This window comes from Pleurodeles waltl, chromosome 9, assembly GCF_031143425.1.
Source record: "Pleurodeles waltl isolate 20211129_DDA chromosome 9, aPleWal1.hap1.20221129, whole genome shotgun sequence".
Classification (NCBI taxonomy): Eukaryota; Metazoa; Chordata; class Amphibia; order Caudata; family Salamandridae; genus Pleurodeles; species Pleurodeles waltl.
The window spans coordinates 151,791,444-151,815,592 of record NC_090448.1 but is presented as its reverse complement, the minus strand read 5'-3'; the positions used below and the strand labels follow the sequence as shown (position 1 = coordinate 151,815,592).

Below are 24,149 nucleotides of genomic sequence, written 5' to 3'. Positions count from 1 at the left end.
AGATCTTCTTCCCAAATGTCCTGCAAATCTTCTGGAAAATGTTCTCTGCTATTCTGAGGTTCTGAGAAGAAAGAAACAGTCTGCTCAGGGAGTCAGTCACAACATTGTTCTTCCATTTAATGTGAATTTCCCTGAGTGACAACAGGTTATTCTCTGCCCAACTCAAAATTGTTTGCACCACTAGGTCTAATGACCCTGAACCTGACCCAATTTGTCTGTTCAGATAGAACATTGTACCTAAATTGTCCATTCCTATCATCACTTCCTTCCCCTAAGCATCGGCCGGAGGAACCGAAGAGCATTCCAACCTGCCATTAGAGCTCACCAATTTGTTGAATGTGATCTCTTTTGCCTCATTCAGTATCCTTGAGCCATATTTGTATCCAGCACTGACCTAACCTCTGACATCAAAGTTGGATCTTTAGGCACTCTGTAAGAAAGAATAATTGCTTTACAGTCTCAAGCCACTGGTTGTCAAGGGTGTACCCATACAATCACAAATTAACACACCACTTCAGAGAAAGAAAGGAAGATAGAGGAACCTTACTAACTGGAAATTAACCACCTTTAGAAAAAATCTTCAATGGTAGTCTATCATGTCTCCTGGGATTTGAAGAAATTGCCTGGATAAAGCTTGATCTTGCGGTAGCAATTGATTCAGCCTTTGCATCAACGTTATCTTCTTTTGTTTGGGGTGACAGACCAGAACTACATCTATCGAGAACCAAGTCCCAGAGGTTTTGTGAAGTTTGGGGCATCAATTTCTTGAGCTTCAGAAGAAATCCAATTTTTTTTAGGACCTGTACAGCTACCTCTACATCCAGTATTAGATCCTTTTGGGAATAGCAAACAACCAGGAAGATTGTTGAGATATGGATCGATGGAGCCAATATTTTGGTGAAAACCTCGGGTTAGTCCTTCAGACTAAAAGACAGAAGTTGAAATTGTAGAGCATTCAGAGGCACACAACACCATCACTCATACACCATCCACACACAAAACACCACACACCCAACACATCACCCCACACATCACACCTAACATCGCTCACACCACATCATGGCACCTCAAAGACACCCCAGGTTTTCTGAGGAGGAGCTCAGGGTCATGGTGGAGGAAATCATCCGGGTAGAGCCACAGCTATTCGGATCACAGATGCAGCAGATATCCATTGCTAGGAAGATGGAGCTATGGCGGAGAATTGTCAACAAGGTCGACACAGTGGGACAGCATCCAAGAACACGGGATGACATCAGGAAGAGCCTACAGGGGAAGGTACGTTCCATGGCATCCAGACAGCAGGTAGCCGTACAGAGGACTGGTGGTGGACCCCTGCCTCCTCCCCCACAACTAACAACATGGGAGGAGCAAGTCTTGGCAATAATGCATCCTGAGGGCCTTGTAGGAGTAGCAGGAGGACTGGACTCTGGTAAGACATATCTCTACTATGATATCCCCCCCACCCTACCTGCATGCCATCACAAACTCCTACCCCTACCCTCACCCCCATAACTCCACCACCTCACATATACCCCATTATCACATCCCACCCATCCCAATATCAAGCCCTGCATGCAACAACAATGCATGGACACCCATCACAGACATGCATGGACACCCATCACCAAAGCATGTCCAAGAGAGAGACTCACCCAGGGCACACAATCACCACTCACACAAGGGCCAAGGCGATATTGCAAGCACAGTAATAGAGGGAAACACACCCATTGCACAAGATGGCACACACAGATAAAATAACAATGCATTTACACCCCAACAGGAACCCTACCCAACGTCACCGGACAGGAGGTACCAGCCATATCCAGTCCCCCCACAGAAGAGGCCCACAGTGATGACAGCAGCTCTGCAAGCCTGGGGCCTCTGGACAGTCGATTCCTCTGCCACAGTCCCAACCCACCACAGAACCTCCCCCCTCAGGAAACACCGCCACAGCACCCACCCAGCCACTGTCCCCAGGACACATCAATCAGCAGTGTGTCCACCGCTACAGCGTCCCCGGGCAAACCGACTAACCCAAGAAAATCAGGGACCTGGGGTCAGTGGCAATGGGCACACGGTTCAAGGGATGGAGACACAGGACAACAGGGAAGCTGGGAGGACTGCTGTGTGACGGGGAGGACAGCCCAAGTGAACCCACTCTCCACGAGGCACTCTCAAATATCATGGGAGCATACCACCATTCCCACGAGACCATGGGCACGGTACTGGCCAAGTTTCAGAAGACCCAGCGGCTGCAGGAGGGACAGTACCTGGGGATCAGGGAGGACTTGAAGTCCATTAACACCACCCTGGTCATCATTGCAGGGTTGGTGGCAGACATGGCCAACACCATGAGGGAGACTGACACCAGCCCAACCAATGAACAGCCTTCCAGCTCCACCGGCGCTAGTGGACAGGAGGCCCCGCCACAGGAACAACAGGCCACCAGCACCCCACCCTCTACAGAATGAGAACCACCCCGCAAACAGTGCCTGCAATCCAGGCAGAAGCCAGAGAACATTGCCAAGACCCCCGCCAGGAAATAAGATTCTCCTGGATGTCCCCTTCGTGTCCCACTCTGTCACCCTGTCCACCTTGAACTGACATTGCTCCCCTTCGTATGCCCCCTTGGACAATGCACCTGTGATACCAAGAGGCTGTACTCTACTATGGACCTTCCTGCACCATCACCCCAGCCCCTTCCACATGCCCCTATACACATTAGCCCATAAATAAACACCCTAGAATCACAAACAAATCTGGAGTCAGTCTGTTCCTTCACAAATGTATAATTACAACATCATCCACAAATATCAATGTAAAAGTTAATTTGCTCATACCAATGTATGACATTTGTTGGGCAGCAGTAAATATAGCAGAAGGCAGAATGAGGTACCCAGATCTGTGGAATGGGAAGCCAAAGTGAACTGTCAGTGTCCATACCCAGACACCTATTCATACTGTGTGGGGACCTTGGGCTCACCTATTAGCCACACCCGGTGCCTCTGGAGTTGGCCCATCACATAAGGGATACTGCTATTCCTGAAAATGTAAGTGTCATGCACAGAGCCAGGATACTTGGCATTCACATGAGAGATGTACTGGTCCACCAAACACACCATCTGCACATTCATAGAATGGTAGCTATTTCGATTTCTGTACACTTCTTCATTTTTGCGGGGGGGGGACAAATTCCACATGTGTACCATCAATGGCACTATGATGTTGGGGATATGTTCCAGGGCATAAAAGTCAGCTTTCACTGTATGCAAATCCTCCACCTGGGGGAAAACAATGTAGCTGCGCATGTGTTTCAGCAGGGCTGACAACACTCTGGTCAACACGTTAGAAAACATTGTCTGAGACATCCCTGATGCCATGGCCACTGTAGTTTGAAAGGAGCCACTTGCCAGGAAATGGAGCACTGATAGGACCTGCACTAGAGGGGGTATTCCTGCGGGATGGCGGATAGCTGACTTCAGGTCTGGCTCCAATTGGGCACACAGGTCTTGTATTGTGGAACGATCAAGTCTGTAGGTGATAATGATGTGTCTGTCTTCCATTGTGAACAGGTCCACCAGGGGTCTGTACACCGGAGGATGACGACATTTCATCATCTGCCCCAGCGGATGTGCCCTATGGAGGAGAATGGTGAGCAGAGGGTCATGTACCACATAGTTTGCACAAGTGTGTTTTCAGTAATGTGAGTAAATCCGTGTGTGGTGTAGTTTGTCCGTATATCTGCCAAATTGTGCTGTGACGCAGTTAGGTGCCATGCCATGTGCCCCCCTGAAATGGCAGCTGCCTGACCTGTAAGGAGGGGCAAGGGGAAATTAGGTAACTGCGCTGGCATTGTGCAGCGTCGCAGTAGGTGGTCGAAGACCGCCACGCAATTAGCATTGCTTATCATTGGGCCCTATGGGTTCCAGGAGCCAATGACGATGTAAGCCAGCGGTGACGGTACGCACCGCCGCAGACGTGACTGCCATTTTCTGTCTGTTCACTCACTTGATACCTGACCTTCAACAGGAGAGGACCTACACTGCAAGTGCTGCTGTGACCTCAGTCTGGAAGCGACAATGGCTACAGTGTCTGGGGAAAGGACCCCTGCCTTCACCGCAGAGGAGTTGGACAAGCTGGTGGATGGGATCCTCCCCCAGTACACGCTACTCTACGGTCCTCCAGACAAACAGGTGAGTACACTGTGAGCATGATGCGTGGGCAATGCCTGTTTGGAGGGGGGCTGAGGCCTGCATGTGAGGATGGTGAGTGTATGTGCGTCAGGGCATGGGTGGGAACTGGTGGGCAATGAGTATGATGTCAGAGCCCACCAGAAGAAGGGTATATGGCGTGCCATTGCCAAGGAAGTGCAGACCCTGAGGGTCTATCATAGACAGAGCACCCACAGCCGCCAGAGATGGGAGGACCTGTGCTGCTGGAGCAAGAAGACGGCAGAGGCCCAGCTGTGGCTGGCCTCCCAATGTGGAAGGGGTGCCCATCACACCATGACCCCCCTGATGTTCCAGATTCTGGCGGTGGCATATCCGGAGTTGGATGGGTGCTTGAGGGCATCACAGCAGCCACAAGGTGGATGATTACACTGTCATTCAGCTGACTCTGTGCGCTTTACGAAGTGTCTGGGTGGGGGATGTGGGCTGTGGGTTCCCCTAGGCCAGGGCAAACTTAGTAGGGTAGGTCCCTTGTTGGGCAGGCTCTGAGGCACTCCAACCCCAATAGTGTTAGTGGGCATCTACAACTAGGCACGCTCCTGTGGGTTCCAGGTGTGCAGCAAATGGTGTTCGGCATAGTACCCCATGGGCAGGTGATTTACCTACTAACTGCTAGTGCATGGCCTAGTGCATAGGGCTGGGTGCTGTGTCCGCCAACGGTAGTGGTGTTGCTGGCATTGACCAGGTGATTCCTCTGTCTTTCGACTCCTTCTTGTTTTGTCACCCTGTCCTTGTGTGCATTAGCATCATCTGGCGAAGGAGCAGATGCACCGGCGACGGAGGGAGCTGCATCTCACATGGCCCATGAGGGTGAATCTACGGAGTCTGAAGGCACCAGTGGGATCGAGGGTGAGGGGAGCTCCATGATAGGGACAGGAGGGGACACCAGCGACAGCGACTCCTCCTCTGATCGAAGCTCCCTTGCCCACCTCAACAACAGGTACAGCCGCCACCCCCTCTACCACCACCGCCCTCCCAGCAGCCCCTCAGCGTGTTTCCCGTGGAGGGTGGACATCTCCTTTGGCCCAGACACCTCAGGCCGTGCCTCAATTAGCCCTGCTGCCCTCAGTGAGGAGGCTGTTGACCTCCTGACATCCCTCACTGTTGGGCAGTCAACCATTCTGAATGCCATCCAGGTTGTCGAGAGGCACTTGCAGCAAACAAATGCATATCTGGAGGGTATTAATTCTGGCATGGCGGCCCAACAGAGAGCATTTCAGGCTCTGGCCTCAGCACTGATGGCAGCCATTGTCCCTGTGTCCAGCCTCCCCCTCCAACTTCCACTACCCAGACCCAATCCCCTCTAGCTCAGCCTATCCCAGGCACACTATCAGACCAGCATGCACACACATCAACACACAAAAGTGGCTCAGGAAACATAAGCACCACGCATCCCACAGGCACTCACACAAGCACCATACCCATGCAGCCACACCAACATCCACTGCCTCCACTGTGTCCCTCTCCTCCACGCCCTCCACCTCCCTTCCAGTCTCGTCTCCACTCACACATGCATGCACTACATCCTCAGCCACTACCTCCATCACCAGCACGCCCATCACTACACACCACTCACGTGCAATCACCACCCCCACTACCATTCACATGTCCCCTGTGTCCTCTCCCAGTGTGTCTGTAAGCCCTCCTCCAAAAATACACAAACGCAGGCACACAACCACTCAACAGCCATCCACCTCACAACAGCCTCCAACCCTTGCACCTTCACCCAAACTCAGCAGACATACACCTACTACAACCACTATCTCTTCCTCCACTCCCAAACCCCCTCCATCTTCCCATCCCAGTGTGTCAAAAAACTTTTCCGAGCTAACTTTGACCTCTTCCCTACACCACCCGGTCCTTCCCCTAGGGCCAGGATGTCGATATCCCAGCCCAGTACCTCAGCCACCAAATCTGCATCTGCTGTGGTCCCTGCCACTCCAGTACTGTCTAAGGGGGCACCCGTCAGAGCTGCCACTGTGCCACCGACAGAAAAGAAGGACTACTCTATTCCACCACCTGCAAAGGTCAAAAAGGGTCCGGCTACCAGCAGGGGACAGTCACACCACCCTCCCACCAAGGCCTCGCCCAAACACCGAGTGGACAGTGCCAAGGTCCCTGCAGCGACTGTCAAGATGGGGAAGAGCCACAAGCTAAAGGGCACATCACCTCTGCGCACGATGTCACCTGGTGAGGGGCTGGTGACCACCAAATCATCAGGGATGGCAGCCACATGCACCACAGTCACCACCGCCGCTCTGACCGCCACCTGCACCGCCTCCTGCACTGCCGCTGCCACAACGCTAGTCTGCAGTATCCTCCCCAAGGATCAGCCATCCCAGGTTGCCAGAGATGGTATGGTGTCTTCAACCACTACAACAGTCACTTGCACCACGGCCAGCACTGGCAGCATCTCCGCCGCAGCCACCGTCAACTGCACCACCATCAGCACTGCCACGTGCACAGCTGATTCCACTCTTTCTGACGTCAGCCGCATCCCCAGTGTTCAGCCGTCAGAGTCTGCAGGTGACGTCCTGGACCCTGGACATGCCACTTGAGACACCACCTCCAGCACTGACACGAGCCAGCAATTGGCAGCCTAAGTCACCACAGGATGGAGTGTGGGTCTGCCTCCATGGAGTATCATGCTACCTGTTCCAGGTACATCGCGTGGCTGAGACATCCAGGTGAGACGAAGTCAACTGCCACACTCCAGGTGCAGCATCACTGGGCACACAGCCCCCTCCAGAACCAATGGAGAGATACATCCACTAACCCAGTCCTTGGCAGGATGAAGCAGTCTGGGCACAAAGCCCCCTCCAGAACTAGTAGAGAAGGCATCCACTAGAGAGACTGTGGCTTTGCACTCCCTAGGACCAAACAGTGGGGAGTGAACCCACTTGAGAGACTTGAGAGACTGTGGCTTTGCACTCCCCAGGACCAAGCAGTGGGCAAACCATTCACTTGAGAGACTGGAGAGACTGTGGCTTTGCACTCCCCAGGACCAAGCAGTGGGCAGTGAACCCACTTGAGAGACTTGAGAGACTGTGGCTTTGCACTCCCCAGGACCAAGCAGTGGGCAGTAAACCCCCTTGAGAGACTGTGGCTTTGCACTCCCCAGGACCAAGCAGTGGGCAAACCTCCCACTTGAGAGACTTGATATACTGTGGCTTTGCACTCCCCAGGACCAAGCAGTGGGCATGGAGCCTCCTCGAGGAGCAGTGGCGTTGTACCATCATCCGGCTGAGGTGCCTCTCCTACCCTTCCCCCTGAGGTGCCTGATTTTTTTTTCGACCTGATGCCCCCACAGTGTTCTCTCCATTTTGAGGCAGGTGTCATGTGTGGACTTCGCCCATGCTTTTTGGGACCACTGGTCCACGGACATTTCATGGGACAGTGTACGGATTTGTGTACTTGCTGTACATATTTGTGTATAGTGATTAATTGCTGTTCTCTTGGGCTATCAGATTGTTTGAATATTACACTAGATAAACTCATTTCGTTTTGTCCTTGCGTTCTTACAGGGGGTGACGGGGTGTATCTGTGATGTTATTGGATATATGTGTGTGTGTATTGTTGTTGGTGGGGGTGTTGCGTTTTGCGTGTCTGTGTCACTCTCTTTCCCCTCCTCCCCTCCCCTGTGCGCTAGGTGCACTACTCACCGTCGCTGTCACCGCCGCCGCCGCCTTCTTTCCTCTTCGTGGTGTATTAATAGATACAGCAACATGGGCAGGACCTGTAACTCGGGGTCCATGGCATCCTGGTTCATTGTTGAGTGTCGAAAGGTGAGTGGTTTCCCTTCTGTGTACTGTTTCTGCCGTGCTTTTGATGGCATTGGTACCGCCCCGGAAAAGCTGACGGATTGGTGCCTTGTAATAGTGTGGGAGGTACATTGTCTTCCACCTGTCTGTTGGCGGTTACTGCTGCGGTGTTTGTTGCTACAGCCGTGGCGGTCGGAGTGTTAAAATAGCTACCTGTGTTGGCGGTTTCCGCCATGCTCATGATACAGTTTTTTTCACTGCCGGCCTGTTGGCGGTATTACCGCCACTTTAACACCGACTGCCAGGGTTGTAATGAGGGCCTAAATCTATCAGTATGCATAGTATTATAACCCAGCATTATCTCTCTAGCAGATAGCTCAAGATCACAGCCTGAGCGATCTATTACTAACTGGACTACACCTATCCAAAATTCACATAGTACAGGGTAGTTTATAAACATATGTACTATGTCAGCTGCATCACAGCCACACTTCAGGCATTGAGTCTTAGTTGAAATATGGTTAACTTTCCGTTGGAAAATGGCCCTCTCTGAAGGGTCACCCCAAACCTTTTGCCTTCCTCCTCCTCTTTTTTCCAACTTTTTTTTTGTTGGCTTTAGAACTGTGGGTACTTTACCTCTATCCACTCCGGCGCCCCTTCGGACCCCTGCCCGCACTTCATCTTTAACAAAGCCGACGACATCATCGCCCCGCACCTCCAGACCGTCATCAACTCTTCTTTTTCTTCTGCTACCTTCCCCGAATGCTGGAAGCACGCTGAAGTCAACGCCCTACTAAAGAAACCTACGGCTGACCCAAGCGACCTGAAAAACTTCCGCCCCATCTCTCTTCTACCTTTCCCAGCCAAGGTAATAGAAAAGACCGTCAACAAACAGCTGACCACCTTCCTGGAAGACAACAACCTGCTCGACCCTTCACAAACCGGATTCCGAACCAACCACAGCACGGAAACCGCCCTCATCTCAGTCACAGACGACATCAGAACCCTGATGGACAACGGTGAAACAGTCGCCCTCATTCTCCTCGACCTCTCGGCTGCCTTTGACACCGTCTGTCACCGCACCCTAATCACCCGCCTACGCTCCACCGGGATCCAAGGCCAGGCCCTGGACTGGATCGCCTCCTTCCTCGCTAACCGCTCCCAAAGAGTTTACCTCCCTCCGTTTCGCTCAGAACCCACCAAGATCATCTGCGGCGTACCTCAAGGCTCATCGCTCAGCCCGACACTCTTCAATGTCTACATGAGCCCCCTCGCCGACATCGTACGCAAGCACGACATCATCATCACCTCCTACGCCGACGACACCCAACTTGTACTCTCCCTCACCAAGGACCCCGCCAGCGCCAAGACCAACCTACAAGAGGGTATGAAGGACGTCGCAGATTGGATGAGGCTCAGCCGCCTAAAGCTGAACTCTGAAAAAACGGAAGTCCTCATCCTCGGCAACACCCCGTCCGCCTGGGACGACTCCTGGTGGCCCACGGCCCTCGGCACCGCACCGACCCCCGCAGACCACGCCCGCAACCTCGGCTTCATCTTGGACCCTCTTCTCACCATGACCAAGCAAGTCAACGCCGTGTCCTCCGCCTGCTTCCTCACTCTCCGCATGCTCCGCAAGATCTTCCGCTGGATCCCCGCCGACACCAGAAAAACCGTGACCCACGCCCTTGTCACGAGTCGCCTGGACTACGGCAACACCCTCTACGCCGGGACCACCGCCAAACTCCAAAACCGCCTGCAACGCATCCAAAATGCCTCGGCCCGCCTCATCCTCGACGTACCCCGCAACAGCCACATCTCCGCACACCTGAGACACCTGCATTGGCTCCCAGTCAGCAAAAGGATCACCTTCCGTCTTCTCACCCACGCACACAAAGCCCTCCACAACAAGGGACCGGAATACCTCAACAGACGCCTCAGCTTCTACGTCCCCACCCGCCCCCTCCGCTCCGCTGGCCTCGCACTTGCTGCCGTCCCTCGCACCCGCCGCTCCACGGCGGGTGGGAGATCTTTCTCCTTCCTGGCGGCCAAGACCTGGAACTCCCTCCCCACCAGCCTCAGGACCACCCAGGACCACTCCGCTTTCCGGAGACTCCTAAAGACTTGGCTGTTCGAGCAGCGATAACCCCCCCTTTCCCCCCTAGCGCCTTGAGACCCGCACGGGTGAGTAGCGCGCTTTACAAATGCTAATGATTTGATTTGATTTGATTTGATTACCACTGCTAACCAGTGCAGTGCTAACATGTAAGTGCTCTCTCCCTAGAACATGGTAACATTGGATCATACCCAACTGGCATATTTAATTGACTTATAAGTCCCTAGTAAAGTGCACTACATATGCCCAGTGCCTGTAAATTAAATGCTACTAGTGGGCCTGCAGCTCTGATTGTGCCACCCCATAAGTAGGCCCTTGACCATGTTTCAGGCCTGCCATTGCAAGGCCTGTGCATGCAGCTTCACCCCACGGCGACTTGGCATTTAAAACTACTTGCCAAGCCTCAAACTCCCCTTTTATTATATATATCTCACCCCTGCAGTAGGCCCTAGGTATCCCATAGGGTAGGGTGCTATGTAAGTAAAATGTAGGACACATACTTGTAAGTGTTACATGTCCTAGTAGTGAAAAATGTCCAAAGTTGTTTTTCACTATTGTGAAGTCTGCTTCTCTCATAGGCCAGTCTTGGAAATTCCATTACATACTTTTACGAGGTAATTTCTGATCTGAAAGGAGTGGTATGGCTGGAATGGTAGTGAGAAATCCTGCTTTCTCGAGAAGTTGGATTTAATATTACTATTCTAGAAATGCTACTTTTAGAAAGTAGGAATTTCTCTGCACTTACTTCTCTCTGTGCCTTAAAGCCTGTCTCCAATCCACTTCTGGTATCTGTTGGTCGACAGCTTCCCTTGTGCATTCCACCAACACAGCCATAAACACAGGACACTCACCGCCATTCTTCTGCGTACTGATGGGTCTTCCTGGGCAGGAATGGTGGAGGGGGCTCTCACTTACCCTTCAAAGGCTAGTGGCATTATCCCACACAAATGACAGATAACCCCCAACGGATCTCCTGGCAGACAGGACAGGGTTGAAAGGGGAACTGGCACACTTCAAAACCACTCTTTGAAGTCTCCTCCACTTCACAGGCACATTTGGGTTTATATATATATATACTGGGTCTGTGACCCTATACAATCAAACACTTCTGGGTCGACAACTGGACTCTGTCAGAAGAACTGCAGTGCTGCCCAAAGGACTGACTTTATGGAAGGACTGCTCTACTGATTTTTACCCTCCTGCCTGCTGCTCCCTGACTCTGCTGGAAGGGCTTTGCTTTCCTCCCACAAGTGATCTCTAAGGGCGTGTCAGTTTGCCTGCTGTTAAGAAGTCTCAGGGCTATCAAAGACTTCACCTAAGGGAGAAAATCAATGCACAGGAAAAATCAATGAAACGGCTGCAGAATCGATGAAGAGCCTGTCCTGCGGCTGAAAAATCACCACAGCATCTACAGAATCAATGCTGCTCCTGGTTCACCATCACAGCACTTTTTCATTTTCCACGCATCATCCCTGGGTGTCAATTTGACATCAAACCCCACACCACAGTAAAGAACCGAGGCTGTGTCCCCGGAAATCGACGCATGAGAGGAAAGAATCAATACATCACCTCCGCCATAGTGGAAAAATCGATGCATCGCTTTACTTTCCGACAGCTTACCTCCTTCGTGGCCCCCAGCGTCATTATTTTGCTAAATAGATACCTCCATTAATTACTATGGATGAAGACTTACTTTAACTTCTAAAAAGTGATATCTTGACTTTTACATTTTGGATTTTTGTCAAGTTGGTCTTGTTTTATTCAGATAAATATCAACTCTTTTCCTAAACTGGTGTGGAGTACTTTTGTGGTGTTTTCACTATATTACTGTATGAGTTATTGCACAAATACTTTACCCATTGCCTTCTAAGTTAAGCCTGCATGCTCTGTGTCAAGCTACCGGAGGGCAAGCACAGGATAATTTAGGTTGCATTGAGACTTACCCTGACTAGGATTGTGGTCCCTACTAGGACAGGGTGCATACCTCAACCAACTAGAGACCCTTTTCTAACACTGTCAATTTAGAAATCCGACCAGGTGTATAGTAAAACTTGCAAGTAGTCTTCAACTGCTATAATTTGAGGATTACTAAGCGAATAGATTTTTCAACAATCTCGAAAGCCCTGAATTTCATTTGGGAGAATCTCAGTGGCAAGGACCCTGCTGGACTTGGAGGTAAGCAACTGACCATCCTCCTTACTATATATGCTGAATCTTTGTTATAACACACTGGTCAAGGCTTTTCCAGGTGCCCCATGCAAATAAGACAGAATGTCTGATTCATTAAGATTAATGGTCTCCTTGCATCCATACAAGAAGTAGTCCCGCAACTGTAAGTGTTTAGAAAAGAACCAGTGGGGAAGCTCATAAAGCACTTGTAAACAAGCAAATGAGCAAAATCCATCACTGTCATACTCTGTCCAAGAGTCAGCACTCCCAGCCACGCCCAGGCGTTGCCCATCGAGTTGTGGAATATCTTGGAAATGATGGGTTTTATCATAGTGGTGTACAAACATGCAGGGTGGAAAGTGAGTGCTTTGCTCAGATCTCTCGCCATATGTGAACAATGTCCCTAATTACTTTAAATCTCACTCATTGAAGTAATTGGGATCATTGAGCCTATGAAGGAGGAGCCTAACATTGGCTCCTAAAGCCAATTCATAGCCTAGGATAGATGGTTCCAGCTCCCAACCAGTAGGCATGTTTGGTATGCATCCTGCAAAGGGTGTCCAAAAATATAGCTTAAAGCAAGGTAGCTGGAGCCCCCCTTGAGTGTACGGCAGTTTCAGAAACCTAATAGCATACCCTGCCTGTCTAAACCCAATATAAAACTACTTTTAGTGCCCTCAAGCCGCCTAAAAAAGGAGTCAGCAACTAAAAGTGGAATGGCTCTGAATACGTAGAGGAATTTTGGGAGGATATTCAGTTTAATAATATTACAGCGGCCTAGTATACACATAGGAAGCCGGTTCCAAAGGAGTAATTTAGCGGTGACAGCATGCAGTAGAGGATCATAGTTAATTTAGATATTATCGACCCAACTGCTGATCCAGATAAGTGGCCGGTAAAACCTCCCCTGAAATTGCATCTGCCGGCTTGAAATTGAGCAGTAGATGCATTTTAGCCAGGTTCAGTTTATAGCAGGTGAATGCACCAAACCTATTAGCCTCACCAGTTATATGTTTGATAGACGCCCATGGATCTACACAGAAAATGGAGGGATCATCAGCACAGGCACTGATTTTGAGCTCGCAGCCATTACATCCTACTGAAAATATCCCTTGATTTAAGAAAGGGACTAAAAATAAGGCTCTATATAGGAGACAAAAGAAGGGGGAGAGCGGGACCCCGTTGAGTGCCCCTATAGATTGTAAATGATGAGGAGCAACTTTCTCTATAAACTCATTTAGCCAAAGGGCTTTGGCATAGGGATATCATCAACTTAAGTAATCAGCCCTTGAAACCCAGGACCCCATTGTTGCCCATAGGCATTCCCACACCACCTGGTCAAAAGGCTTCTCGGTATCTAACAAAATCATGCCCATCCTTATTTTTTCTCGCTCTGCATCACACACCACCCCTGCCGAATTAGTATGACTAGTAGTGTCTCTTCCTGGGACAAAACTATGCTGTTGAGGCAAGCCAAAATACAACATTAGTAGAGCCAGTCGGGTAGATGATATCTTCGCAAATGTCTTTGCATCCGTGTTTATTAAAGAGACAGATCGAGAGGAGCCCCTGTCCTCCGGGGGCTTGTCCTTCTTCAGGAAAACAGCAATGTTCGTATGATTCCATGTGGGGGGTACATCTCCCCCTCTCTCTATATGCCCATTCAGCTTCATAAATTCTGACACCATAACATCTCTAAATGTTTTATAAAATTTGAGTGGATAGTGTCTTCTCCGGCAGCTTTCCAAGAAGGCTGAGCCTTAGTAGCATCCTCTAGTTCAGACACGGATTTGTCCATCTGTAAGACTATTACCTGAGTGTTGCCTAGATGTGGCAGTCTACAGCCCTGTAGGTATTGCAACAAATCGGACCAGTTGAATGATTGGGGGTGGCTATGAAGGTCCTGGTAGAAAAGTCTAAACTGCTCTGCAATAGCTTGGGGAGTGGTCTGGAACACTCTGGCCCTCATTCTGACCTTGGCGGGCGGCGGAGGCCGACCGCCAAAGTCCCGCCGTCAGGTTACCGTTCCGCGGTCGAAAGACCGCGGCGGTAATTCTGACTTTCCCGCTGGGCTGGCGGGCGGTCGCCTTCAGGCCGCCCGCCAGCCCAGCGGGAAAGAGGCTTCCACGATGAAGCTGGCTCGGAATCGAGCCGGCGGAGTGGAAGCTGTGCGACGGGTGCAGTTGCACCCGTCGCGTATTTCACTGTCTGCGCAGCAGACAGTGAAATACATTTAGGGGCCCTCTTACGGGGGCCCCTGCAATGCCCATGCCAGTGGCATGGGCACTGCAGGGGCCCCCAGGGGCCCCGCGACCCCCCCTACCGCCATCCGGATCCCGGCGGTCGGACCGCCGGGATCTGGATGGCGGTAGGGGGGGTCGGAATCCCTTCGGCGGCGCAGCAAGCTGCGCCGCCTTGGAGGATTCAATGGGGCGGCGGTACACTGGCGGGAGCCCACCAGTGTTGCCGGTCCGACCGCGGCTTTACCGCCGCGGTCGGAATCCCCATTGGAGCACCGCCGGCCTGTCGGCGGTGCTCCCGCGGTCCTCCGCCCTGGCGGTCTTTGACCGCCAGGGTCAGAATGACCGCCTCTGTCTATACCTGTGATACTATGAATTGTACACCACTTTTTTTTATCTGAGATCTGAAATGCTACACTCATCCAACAGTCTCACCGTATTCATACTGATGCACTTTTTTGTGGTAGCTACTGGCCACCTTTTCCTTGAATTCTTGGTCTAAAAGACAGCGACTCTCAATTAACTCGAGGAATACAGCTTCTCCCCAGGATCTCCAGCTGAAATTGCCCAAGCAGGCCAATGCTCTAATTCCCACACCCTCTGACGCAGCAGATTTACCCCCTCTTGCTTTGCCCTATCCTAAGTGAGAATAAACTGCAAGGTGACTCCACATATATATGCTTTCATACCATCCCAGACCATCTGCGATGGGGCTGTTCCAGTGTTCAACCTCATAAACTCCATTAATAACCCTGACATGTAACTTCAATAATCCGAGTTAGCAAGGATATGATGAGGAAATGCAAAATGCCAGATTTCCCTTGTACCAGAAGGTGCATTGAGTGTGAGAAGAAATGGATTATGATCAGAGGAAATCTTAGGGCATATCTTGATCTCAGCACCTTGGACTAGCTGTGCCCCTGCAAAACGATATCCATCCTTGAGTATTGTTTGTGAGGAGAAGAATAAAAAGCGCACCCTGGACTTAAGGTATGTAGAGGCCTCCACACTTCGATCAGCCTATGTAAGCTGTCAACTTCCAAAATGGATGCTTTTGTTTTAGCCATACATTAATGTGCATGACAATTAGTAGAATCTATTGCATAGTCCATCACACAATTAAAATCACCCATCTAAAGTAGGTCCCCCACCCAATCTAACAGCTCTAAACAGAGCAAGGCAAAGATCACCAGGCCATCAGACTTAGGGCTGTACACTACATAAATAACATTCTTTTGCCATATACCAAAAGCTGAGCACTCACCCACCTCTCCCTTGCATCTGCTGATGTTTTAAGTATCTTAGCCTCTATGTGCCTAGTAGATATTATGGGCACCCCCGAACAGAGACAGACTGTGAGGTGCTAATGAGAGTATTGTAGCCCATATGTTTCAGCAATGAGTGATCCTTGTATGCTAAGTGTGTCTCAGTTAAACACAATAATTGCGGCTTGCACAACATTATCTCTTCTTGTACTAATTGACTCTTGATTTAGACCAGCCACATTCCTGCACATAATTTTCAACCAATCCATTGCCGCATGTCATAAGTGCTCAATGCAGCCACCTATTAGTCACCTCCCAAATACTGACAAAAAGAAAAATTGAATATGAACACTCTGACTCTTTAACCGCATAACCCACCCAGAACCTTACACCATTCAGCAAGCAACTTATGACTGACAAAACTACCCCCATCCTCCAGGGCTCCATCCCACCCATGTCCATAGAAAGGAATCATCCCTCCCCTCTTCTGTCAGCTGATAAGACAGTACTGTGACCTTGCTGTTCCGGGACCCTCACCCTCCCACCTGCCCCTTGCCACACCTGTGAAGAAATAGAAGTAGAAACATTTAATGAGGAAACCTTAGTATGACCAAACCTAAATCACACAAATGTTGTATAGCTATCAGTGTCTTGACATAAGTGGTATTCAAAACAATATTATTTTGAATTAAGTATGCAGGGATGGTCCCTTCAATGAACTGAGAACTTGCACTGCATCTAACTCAGAGAGGCAGATCTGTGTTCGGCCATCCTTGATAATTTTCTGCCTGGCTTGCTCCTGAATGAACACCTATGCCCCAGCAGCTTTCAAGGGATCAATCATTTGTTGCAGTTTCCACCGGCATTCCATAGTGTGTTTTCAAAAGTCTTGTCACATAAACAGACACATTGAGTCCACAACAACCGGTGCCATAGGACGGACTTAAAGAGAGATCGCCTGCCTTAATAAAAAATTGTCCACATACGTCAAGAACGAAAGAAGGAGCCTTTGGTTAATGTTGGAATTATTTTGGGTTATTTGCTAGCGAAGTGCATGTTGGATTTGGAAATTCATGCCCCAATCAGCCAGGTCTAGAAATACCTTTTGAAACAGCCTCACAATGAACTGCTGTGCATCACCTCCCTTCTCTTTCTTCAGGCGCCCCGGGTACCCTCAAATTGTTACCACATTGACTGTTTTCCAGATCTTCAACTTTAGATTGAACCATCTTCAGACGGCTCTCCTGACTCCTGGCCACCCACTGCTGAAGCTCAGTCACTTCTGTTGCAACCACTGTTACATTCCTGACCACCTCATCCAGTGAGTGCTGCAGTGCCTGATTATCTGATCTGACCTGGGTGTAATGCTGTAGTCCTTCTGAGTGCTGGATGTGCATGAGTTGTAGTTTTGCGGCCAGTGATGGCTCCAGCTCTGACCCATAGCTGTCTACTTCAAAATAGTGAGGATACAAATATATTTGAAAAATAAAGTCCCTGTCATACTTGTGTAGAGAGAACAAAACTTTTTCTCTAAATCAGAAAAAACAGGATCCACATAGTTAATTCAGTTAAATCGGTCCCATACTAAAGACAAACATCTTAGCCAACTTATACAGCAAAACACGATTCTAAACCCTCCAATAAAATCAACCTTGCCAGATATTTTGGTTGCAGGAATAGATGTTTTGGGCACCTTAAGTGCACCAAGCAGATAATCTTATTTGATTGAACAAATACAAGGCATCGGGTCAGATTTAGATCTCGGTAGAGGGAAATGCTCTGTCACAAATGTGACAGATATTCCGTCCGCCATATTAATATCCCATTATATCATATGGAGCTCATAATACGGCAAATGGGATATCCGTCATGTTTGTGATAGAGTATGCCCTACGTCGAGATCAGGCCCATAATTCCTTAAGACACAATGGGGCTCATTATGACCCCGGCGGACGGCGGTAAAATGGAGAAAAGTACTGCCAACAGGCTGGCAGTACTTTTCCCCATATTTAGGCATTGGCGGTTTGGCTGAAGCCAAACCGCCAATGTACTGCACCGTCTGCCACAGTGGTAATGACCGCCGGGCTGGAGACTTCAGTCTCCGGCCAGGCGGCAATCACTAGCCCGCCCGCGGGATTATGACCCCGCCTACTGCCATGGTTTTCATGGCTTCCCTACTGCCACGAAAACCATGGCGGTAGGCACTATCAGTGACAGGAAATTCATTCCCTGTCACTGATAAGGGTCTTCACCAACCCCCTCCCCAGGTTTCAGCCCCACCCTCTCCAGACACCACCATGACATACACGCACCTTCACTCAGCAACAAACACACGCATACACACACTCATACCCACATTCATCCACGCATGCATAGATCCATTCACACACACATTCACACACACTAACATACATACATGCACACACGCATGCACACAACACAACATACATGCACTCACACATCCATACATACACACACAGACAACACACATCACACACCTGCATTCACGCACCCACAGACATACATACACATCCCCTCACACACACACAAAACCTCCCATCCCCTCCCCTGTCAGAGCAGCCAATTTACCTGATGTCAGGGGATCCTCCGTCAGGAGACGGGATGGGGCGCTGCTGCTAGCAGCAGCGTCCACCAGCAGAACACCGCCAGTGTCATGATACGGTCTGCTGGCGTGGCGCTGCTGCTGACAGCAGCACCACCTTACCGCCATTCGCCGGCATGACCACAGCTGGATTTCCGCCATCCTTCTGGTGGAAATCCAGCTATGGACATAATCCGTCTGGCTGCTGGTAGCTGCAGCAATGGTCTTTTGGCTGCCGTCGCGGCGGCGGTAGGCAGTATATACCACCAATGTTATAATGCGGGCCAATGGGACTTACTTTAAGTGTGTCCCTGGAGAATATTTCACTGTGCCGCCTCCTTCTCCTGTGTCCTGAAAAGGTATCCATGAGCTCCTGCGCCAAATAATCTCTTGTATTGGATGCTCTCATAGGGACCTCAGCTGCCCCCACAGGCTACCCCCTGAACACAAACATTAGGGTGAAGACATGTTGTGCTTGAGCTTGAGAAGAGAGCAAATTTTCAACCATATTGCAGCTGCCCATGCAGGTTGATTATGCAAGCATGGCCCTCTGAAAACAGGCTAAGCATTTGCTCTAGAAAAGGTGACACTTCACACAGGCAATTTATGTGAGCATGGCTCAAAATGTTCCCTCTTCGGGCCCAGCCATCTCGCAACCTGCTCAAGTGAATAAAGGTCCTCCAATGCTATGCACTGCAATGCCCTTGCTCGAAGAAAAAATACAACGTGGGCCACTGCACCACAAAATCTTAAAAAGCAAAAAATACACAGTCCCATGCAGCATGCAAAAAGAGTGGCACTGATTGCAGCGGGTACAAAATACAGGGTGGGGCAAAGACAGTACCCACTCTAAATACATTAATGGGTGGTGTTTATTGTGAAAGAAAGAGATGCATGGGAGGGTGTGACCTTATTGCGGCGGGGCCTCAGTATTGCATGAATAATTACTGGGATGAGTAATGGGATATCGAGGTAATTGTTTTGCTTTGTTGGGAACGAAGGGGATACAAGTGAAAAGTGTAATTTGCATTTAGCTGTCTTCCATGGAAAAACTTAGTTTAGAAAAGCATCATCAAAAATAGATATATGCATGAAAATTGTATTTGGATGACAAGTGAAGATGTGGTGTGAAGAAGACTTGAGCAGGAGACAAAAAGAGGAAGGGCCTGAAAGGGAGCAGCAGGAGGAAGGAAGCAATGTGAAGGGCAAGTGGGTAGCAGCTGATGAGCAAATATGACAAGGGAAGAGAGAGAGAGCTGCCAGAATGCACAACCAGGCAAAGACCGGGAAAATGGCAGTGTGAATCCAAAGCCAGCAGGGCACCAGGCTAGCTATGCCACGTGCTTCCATCGAGTATTAAAAGTTAATTGGTAAAGAAAGAAAATAGTTCCCTGGCGCCAGCGGGAGAGGGTTAAAAATCATATAATTAGAACACTGTGAGGCTGAAATGGTCCTAGGTGGGAAAACGTGAGAATAGGAAAGAAAGGTTTTGAATCAAGTGAAAGATCTTAGATGCAGACAGAGCCATCCAATTATAGCTAAGGGGCTGATCTAATGATAAGTTATTTATTGAAAACAATAGATCTTTCCAACAGATAGCTAAAGCTGTCTGCTGCAGAGACCCAGTAATGGCATGTAGTGCACTGGCATTATTTTAAAGCATTAAGGAATGCTTCTAAAAAGTCCACATGATTTCCTCACAAATGACAACAAACATTGCATTCCAAACAAGGAATCATATTATCTTGTTTAACATGCACGCCACACATTGTTTGCCAACCACAAATACAGGTCTGTCCATCGGTTGTAAGTGTTCTAGTTATTGCGAAATTATTTATATCCATGCTTCCTGAATTTGCTAATGGTTGGAGAAAAAGATGCCTACAGCTGTTGCCTGCTTTCCAGAAGATAGACTCCTTTCTATACAACTCACAGAGTGGAAAGTGTACATTAAAAATTTACATTTTAACAAAATGCTGTGTTCTCAAACATGAAGGGCAATCCAGCAAGCCAGTACCTCAAGGTGGCTCACTAACATACAAGCTAGTGGCTGAAGAAGCAGAGCAAACTTCCTTTCTGTTTCTTACATACATTCTTTGTTTGTGTGTGTGTGTGCCTGTGTGGGTGTGTGTGTTGTATACTGTGCTTTGTGTTGACATATGTAAATGCCAGGGACTAAAGTAGTCCGTAGCCAGACCTAAAAAGGAACATGTGCGAGATAAGTCTTCACATTTTACTTTTGTCTTGGCTAAGTAGTCAAATGCATATGGCCACGTGGCAGCACCTTTGTTCTTGACTTTACATAATACAATAGAACCAGTAGGTAAATGCAACAGATTAATGTTCTGTGACATGCATTCTAGAAAATGTTTTTCTAAGTAGTCTGCATTACACTTTCTCAAGTGAGCGTGTAAAAACCTCCAATCCCTCGTTAAATTCAGACAGCTTATATCTCCCTGAGCTGGAGGATGCCTCTTTAAGTGCTAACATGACCCCTTGATTTTGATCCTGATCATGAATCTACTCCAAATTAGAAATAAATAATTTCCTTGAGAAGGCTGCAGTGGGCAGTGGGAAGTTGTATTATTCTACTAAGATTGTGTACACATGACGTTGTGATGTCAGTTTTTAAATTGGCTTTCCACTGCTGAACAGCCCCACGGTCTCTTCAGCAGTGCTCTCCAACAAGCAAAGGGGCTAATCTTGACCATTCAGTGTAATTACTAGTCATGGGCAGAGCTTACATGGAGATTGATCACCAGCATAAGATTGCCTTTGTCTACTCTCCATGTCCCCACCCCTACAGGTAATCCAGGCCTGAGAAGGTTTTCAAATGACCTGTCAAGCTGTCTGAACTGTCAGCAGGGTCCATCATGATATGACTGGTGCAGCTGATCACTGATGCTGAGTTTATATGCTGATTTCATTGTTATTAATATGCATTTCCACATCTAAAAAGGAAATACACACCGAGAGGAAGGGGAGTGACTCTCCATGAAAATGTGGGTAGCAATCACAACAATTTGTGTCTTTATGACGTTTTCTCTCCCTGCAACTTGAATAATCCCCAAACTAAATGGACAATGAATACCTTATCAGTTAGCAAAAATTGCTATTCCTGCTCCAGTTAGCCCTGTTCCACTGCCAGTGACTGTTATGTGCCCAGTCTAAGGTTAATATTTAAAAGAGATAGCCCTGACATACAGAAGTCTTGTCCTTCACCAAGGCATGTGTTATGTCTTTCTCTGTTTGATAGTGGTTGACTTTTGTCATACAATTGCTAATGAAAGGGCATGTGTTTCATAAGAAAGTCTCTCAATGCAACAGTCTAAAGTTAAAAAAGGAACACACATTCTCCCTTGAAACGGATGTGCTAGTCAGAATGCTAGTTATTATAACCTGGCAAAATGGACTATTTTCTCTGCATATTTTGCCTGGTAGGCTGCATGTGAGACTCATGAAAGTGGAAGAGGAGTACGACTCATACAAGCAGTATGAAGCAAATAATCTACACCTATGTGCAGGGCAATGGACTGCTTGCTGGCCATATGTGTCTGGGAGGAAAGAAACTACACCTCCCAGGTTGCATCCGAGACTCTTTAGAGGAGAAGAGGAGGACCCTTGTGAGAGCTATAAAGTTCATTCTTCACTCTAGCTGTGTGAGACAATGGACTGGTTATTGGCTATATTTTGCTTTGGAGTAAGGAAACTACACATCCAAGGTGCATCTGAGGGTCTTTTCCTCGCAATAGGTCACAAGTGTTGCTACTGTGTTTACACATGTTACAATAGCCAATTTAGGTCCTACCTTCAGGAAAAAGTGCAAAAAAACAAAAGCATTACCAACAGCAGCCGCTCAGATTATGTTGTTCCCATGCACTTGCATGAATTTTTTACCACGAATGTTGTATATTTACATGAAGTGACATAATGGCATCATTTCAGGAATTTAGATTAATAAGATTAACCTGACATTCCTGAAATTAAGCTAATTATGCCAGCATACTTTAAGTCTTGCCCAGGTCTAATACAGAGTTTTTGTCTTATGACACATAGGTGTCCCTCCCTCAAGCAAAGGTCTCCGCCCCACTTGTGGGGATATCTGCCCCTCTGTGTGGAGGCCTACGCCAAGTGTGCAGAACCTAAAACACAGCACAAAGTTACTACTAGTATTTGTAAATTATGTTGATGGAGACTCCAAACTCTAAAATGAGGGGGTGGAGACACAACACTTACACTCTGAAATTGTGGAAAGTCAAAAGAATTTAAGGTACTACAAAACTACAAAATGTTTGAGTAAATTTCATCCAAAACAAAACAGTAGAAAAAGGATATGTAGAAGAAAAAGTAGTTTTTGCATTTGAGACTTCCTTGCAAGTTATCTCAATTCACCTACCACAAAAAGGCAAGTCTCCATCGACCTTTAAAACCACAAGTAACACATCATAGTTCAAGAAGAATACTGATTGATAAAAACAAGAACTCACCATAATACTAAGATCCCGACATTAGATCTAGGCCTCCGATAAAGCACAAAAAATTGTGTAGAGCAGTGGTTCCCAACCTTTTGACTTCTGTCGACCCCCACTTTATCATTACTGGAACCCGGGGACCCCCACTGAATCATTATTAGAATCCGAGGACCCCCTCCACTGACTGCTGGGACTTAATCTGTTAATATTATTTAATTTTCTAAGCAGTCGCAGACCCCCTGAGGAGGCTTCACGGACCCCCAGGGGTCCCCGGACCACAAGTTGGGAACCACTGCTGTAGAGGAAGGCCTTGGACTAACTTAGAAAGCTGTTATTGAAATTGATTCCAGAAGAATTTGGGACATGGTTCCGTGGGGGTTTAAAGGCACCCAAATAGGTGTAGAATCTGGTGCGAGGGCCAAAGAGTGGCTGAGGTATTATGAAGCCTAGTACCAAGGCCAAGAGGAGGAAGAACTATGAGGACCCAAAATAAATAAAACAGATCAGTGTGCCAACCTGAAAAAAACATACGCTTATCCACTGTGAAGCAGAGTTTACAAGCGCAGAGTTAAGTTATCCAAAGCCAGAAATAAAACAAAGCTTTTGATCCAAACAGTCTCTGTTGGTATTTACAAAGACTGGCTAAAATTCCACTATTACACATACATTACTATGTGTAATGTATATCCAGTGCAAGAAAGGTCCTCTGCATTTGACGTTGGTCGACATAAAAACTGCTTTTGGCCTGGTGTATAGGAATGTCCTGCGGAGGGCATTAAAAAACGATTGGCATCCTAAACATCTCTTCCCACCCTGGTGCTTCTCCCCCACATACAACTGCCAGGATCAGAAATGGCAAGGCTGTAGAATGTACTGATGGTATTGAAATAAAAATTAGGGTATCGCAGGCATGTGCTCTGATGCTATATATAAATGACAACACCAACCATGTATTAGATCTGATGTTGGACATCAATCTCCTGGGAGGGGAACAGATCTCAGTACTGCTCTTCACTGACAGTGCTGTTCTTTTTGCCCACACTGAGCTGTTGATGCAACGTTTCTTAAAAAGCTTTATAGGATACTGTCAAATTAAACCGTGAATGTTTAACCTAATCAAAACTATGTTCCTGACCATGAACTAGAAGACTTTGCTTTTAAGAGCATTTTCTGCCAACGGAACTCTACTGGAAAGTTCAATTCTTTGATTATTCAGGTATCAGGATCAACAGTAAACTAACGTGAGGCAAGCAAAGTGATAAAACTGCATTGACTATGGAGGAGAACATGAGAAT

The 24,149-nt window shown here is 48.3% G+C and overlaps 1 protein-coding gene across 2 annotated transcripts in view; it reads left to right on the top strand.

The window, feature by feature from the left end:
- ERC2 (ELKS/RAB6-interacting/CAST family member 2) overlaps window positions 1–24,149 on the top strand; it is a 2,244,592-nt gene that overhangs the window by 773,027 nt on the left and 1,447,416 nt on the right. The window lies entirely within an intron of this gene.